This window comes from Lycium barbarum, chromosome 2 (genome assembly GCF_019175385.1).
Source record: "Lycium barbarum isolate Lr01 chromosome 2, ASM1917538v2, whole genome shotgun sequence".
NCBI lineage: Eukaryota > Viridiplantae > Streptophyta > Magnoliopsida > Solanales > Solanaceae > Lycium > Lycium barbarum.
This window is the reverse complement of record NC_083338.1, coordinates 10,585,512-10,590,534: the sequence shown is the minus strand read 5'-3', so window position 1 is coordinate 10,590,534 and position 5,023 is coordinate 10,585,512. Positions and strand designations below refer to the sequence as shown.

The window sequence follows — 5,023 nt, the reverse complement described above, 5'->3', positions numbered from 1 at the left end:
TACTTGGGAGGAATTGACCGAAGTATTCCTCAAGAAGTTCTTCCCTCCATCGCGGATGTTACAACTCCTTGACGAAATCAACAACTTTTGTCAACTTCCTGATGAGGCTCTCCATGAAACTTGGATTCGTTTTAAAAAGAAAGTGAAAAGTTGTCCCAAGCATGGGTTGCCCGATAGTGTGCTTCTACAAACATTTTATAGGTCTTTAGCTTCGATCAAAAAATCAGTGGCGAACAACATTGCAGAGGGGTCTATTACGGATAATTCTTATGCCACCGTTTGTGAATTGTTGGATAAATTGACCGAGACTAATGAAGCATGACACACTAGGGATTCGAAAGTAGGTGGAGGAAGTTCCACCAAAAATGTGCTCACTTGTGAGATGATTAAGAAGGAGGAAGAGAGAGATGAGTCCATGGCCAAACTTGTTACCCAAATGGACCTTTTTACAAAACATGTCATGGGTGGCGGAAGCAAAAAGGTGAATGCAGTAGAATCCTGTGAAGGCGGTTCTCCGGATGAGCAATGTTTCCAAATGTCTGATGAGGAGGCAAGTTATGTCAACAATCTAAGGGAGGGTTCCTGTCCGAACTACCAAGGTCCGAGTCAAGGATCCTGGCGGCAAGGTCAAGGAAATCAAGGTTGGAACAAAGAACAATGTCACTCTAATTAGAGAGATAATCGTGACAACAATCAAGGGGGTTACAACAACAATTACAACAATCATCGGAGCTCAAATCCGTATGTCCCTCTAAAGGGAAATCAACCAAGCTCTAGTCAACCGCCCACTAGCGATCCCGCCAGTTCAAAAATTAAAGATATGTTGTCAAGGGTGTTGAAGAAAGTATAATCCATCGACACCTTTTTCAAGGAGACTAGAGATGAGGTTAAATCCATGGGTCAAGTTGTGAGTTCACATTCCACCTCCATTAAATAATTGGAGTCTCAACTTGGCCAAATCTCGGCTATCCTAAACCAAAGGCAAAAAGGCTCACTCCCTAGTGATACAGTTGCAAATCCAAGGGATGATGGTGATCATAAATGCAATGCAATTACTACTAGGAGTGGCAAAACAATTGGGGAAGAGGCGTTGGTGAAAAGGATGTGTTGGGTGACGATTATAAAATGGTTGAAGAACCCATGGTTGTTGAAGAAGAAGTGAACCCAAAGAATATGCGGGCGGGTATTGAAAAGCCCATTGTTATTGAGGACCTTCCGAAAATTAATGATGCTTCAAAAAACAAGGAAGCAGCGGAGGAGGTACCAAGGGCTTCACCACCTGTTATAAGGCCTCCCCCTCCTTTTCCCCAACGATTGGAAAAGAAAGCGGACGATGGAAAATTCCTCAAGTTCATCGAACGATTAAAAGGGCTCTCAATAAATATTCCATTGGTTGAGGCACTTGAGCAAATGCCCAGTTATGCGAAGCTCATGAAAGATCTTGTGACCAAAAGAAGGAGTCCTGGCATTGAAACATTGGGGGGGCACTCATCATTGTAGTGCAATCGTTACCAAAGCTTTGGTACACAAAAAAGAAGACCCCAGAGCGTTCACAATTCCATGCACCATCGGTAAATACAAGTTTGCGAAAGCTTTATGTGATCTTGGAGCAAGCATCAATTTGATGCTGCTATCTATATTCAACAAGTTGGGATTGGGCACTCCCCGTCCCACTACGATGAGATTACTTATGGCGGATAGGACCGTAAAGAGGCCTATTAGTATTCTTTATGATGTGCTTGTGAGAGTGGATCGATTTATTTTTCCGGCCGATTTTGTGATCTTGGATTGTGAAGTTGACTTTGAAGTTCCCATAATCTTGGGAAGACCATTCTTAGCTACGGGGCGTGCCCTCGTGGATGTGGAGAGAGGTGATCTAAAATTTAGGATGAATGATGAAGAGATCACTTTTCATATTTTCAAGTCAATGAAACAACCGGCGGATATGAGTGTTGTGTCGGTTATTGATACAATTGATGAAGCAATGGAGACAACCATAGAACATGAGCATATAGGTGATATGTTGGTGGCGGTGATAATGAACTATGAAGGGGACAATGAAGAAGAGTTTGAGGAGAAGGTCAATGCATTAATTGGAATGGGGTTTTACCACCTCAATCCAAAGAAACTTGATCTTGACTTGGAAAACCGAGAAACTCCTCCTGCAAAGCCTTCAATTATTGAGCCTCCTACTTTGGAACTCAAACCTCTTCCTTCACATTTGAGGTATGAGTTTCTTGGACCCATCAACACATTGCCCGGTTGACGGATGAGCAAAGAGAGAGGTTAATGGTGATCTTGAGAAGATACAAAAAAGCTATTGGGTGGTGTATTGCGGCTATCCAGGGGATTTCGCCCGGTGTGTATACTAATGATGTGCCGCGGATTTTAGGCACATTCGATGCCTTTTTACTATGAAATTTGGTTGTTTTCAAGTAAGTCTGGTGCTCGTTAATATGTTTTGTTGTGTTTTAGGAAAACAATGGCCCAAAAGCAAAAAGCAAAAAACAAAGAACAAAGGAAAAATTGGCCAGAAATGAAGAATCGATGTTCCATCGATCAGCCGATGAACCGTCCTTTGAAGCATCGATAAGCTCGATTTTCCAGTGATGACAAAGTTGAAGACGACAAAGGACGGAGGCATCGATGAAGCATCGAATTGATCGACGTTTCGTCGTTTGTGTCGTCAAGCAGGATCTCTCAACAAGAGGAGAAAAAGACGGAATAGTCGATGGAGTGTCGAACTGGTCGACGGCACTGTCGAATGGAACACATTGCTGAAGGAACAAAGGACGGAGAAATCGACGGATCATCGAACGATCAGCCGATGAACAGTCCTTTGAAGTGTCGATAAGCTCGATTTTCCAATGATGACAAAGTTGAAGACGACAAAGGACGGAGGCATCGACGAAGCGTCAAACTGATCGACGTTTCGTCGTTTGTGTCGTCAAGCAGGATCTCTCAACAAGAGGAGAAAAAGACAGAATAGTCGACGGAGCGTCGAACTGGTCGATGGCACTGTCGAATGGAACACATTGCTGAAGGAACAAAGGACGAAGAAATTGACGGATCGTCGAACGACCGACGGTCCGTCGATCTTGCTATTGGGGGCAATTTTGTCAGTTTCTGCTGTGCGTTTTTTGAGCCTATTTAAAGAACATTTTAGGTTTTTCTTTGGATCCAGATTTTATTATAACCACTTAAAAAGTTCCTTTGGTGGGTGATCATTGAATACTCCCCTTTTGGAGCTTAGTGAAGACAACAAGATTCCATTTTCCATCATCTTTATTACACTTTGTAAGCTTTATGTCTCATTTATTGCTTACTACTTTTGAGACCATAATGTGTGAGTAGTTTCTTTAATCAAAGTTGTGGACCCAAATGATGGGTGCTATGTAATGGGTATCTAACATTGTATATATATATATAATGGGTTGTGATGTGATTTATTATTTCTCGTATTCATTGTTCTATAAGTGGTTCCAAACACTTGTTCATACACAAACCCTAGTTTATTTGGAAAGATGAACTAGGGTGTGATTTGAAATAATATAACAAGGACTCGGGGCACTAACCCTCGTTTAATGAACTCGCTTAGGGATAAGATGAGTTCTACTTGGCATATTTAATCACCCTTATTTATAACTTTTCTGCATTTGGGAAAATCATGAAAAGAAATACTTTCTAACTATTGGAAAATATTAGAAAGTGTATTAGAGATTAAGTGCATACATAACCTCGACCCATTAGAAATATATCATATTGACACCCATAGCATAACATCTAATCATCGCGGGGACACAACTTTGGTTCTCAAAATCTAAACAAATTCTAATCACTTCAAAATAGCTATTCCAAACCAAATCTCTTTTCAAAATATTCGGAATAGGATTAAAGCCTTTAAAGACTAGTATCGCATACAATTAGTACCATTTTATCTCCATATTCCTTGTGGGATTCGACCCCAAGCTTGTTTGGGTTACTATATTTGACAACGTCCGCTTTACGCCATTAATAGGTGTAATTTGAGCGTATCAAATTTTGACGCCGTTGCCGTGGAATACGGTTTAGAAATTACTGATTGTGCGTACTCTTCTTTAAAAAAATTTCTATTCCATCACACCTTGTTTGCTGTTGTGGTGAACCAGGTGAACATGGCTGGAAGACAGAATCACAATCAGGGAAACCAAGGTGGAGTCCAAGTGAACCCACTTGCACTAGAAGAGGACGAAGAGGAGAATATATTTGCGGAATTCATCAATGAGGCTGATTATGCTTCTGCTGTGGTCCCTCCTAGTACTGGAAATGCTACGTTCAAAACTGATAGTTCTATCTATCAACTGCTGAAACTTGAAGGTTATTTTCGAAATTCTTTGGAGGATTGTCCATTTCGACATTTGAAGAACTTCCTGCACGTGTGTGCTCAACAATCCCAAGGTGTTGTTTCTGCTGATGCACTACGGTTACGGGTCTTCAAATATTCCTTGGCTGACCAAGCAAGGGAATGGTATGAAAATCTTCCTAGCAATATTATCCATACCTGGAGCGAGCTAGCCAACACATTTCTGAAGAAGTGGTTCCCACCGAGCAAAAAGGCTGAACTTCGAGATAAGATCTTTGAGTTCAAACAGCTCCCGGGGGAACAATTATATTCGGCATGGAAGCGGTTCAAGTATTATCTAGCTCAATCTCCAACTCACGGGTTTCCGGATGCTATTCTCACGGAGAAATTCTACAAGGTCTTAGATACAATGAATCAGATTACTGTCAATACTGCCGCAGGAGGATGCTTCATGGACAAGTCATTTATCGTTATCACCCGTTTGCTTGATAAACTCACCACCCACAATCAAGCTTGGCATTCAACTGATAGTGAGAGTCTCTCTTATGGTAGTCCATCACTAGCTGCTGTTGCAAAAGAAAACCATGAGAGAGATCATGCCTTTGCTCAATTGCAAACCACGGTGGATCTATTATCAAAGAAGTTGGTGTTATACCCTATTTTAACCTAGGTCAAAATAGT

At 41.4% G+C, this 5,023-nt stretch overlaps 1 non-coding gene across 1 annotated transcript; it reads right to left on the bottom strand.

Moving 5' to 3' along the window:
* Window positions 1-4,599: 4,599 nt before the first annotated feature.
* On the bottom strand, window positions 4,600-4,705 carry LOC132629614 (small nucleolar RNA R71). The gene has a single exon (XR_009578379.1). It is a non-coding gene; the product is annotated as a small nucleolar RNA R71 (small nucleolar RNA).
* Between the last annotated feature and the right edge of the window lie 318 nt (window positions 4,706-5,023).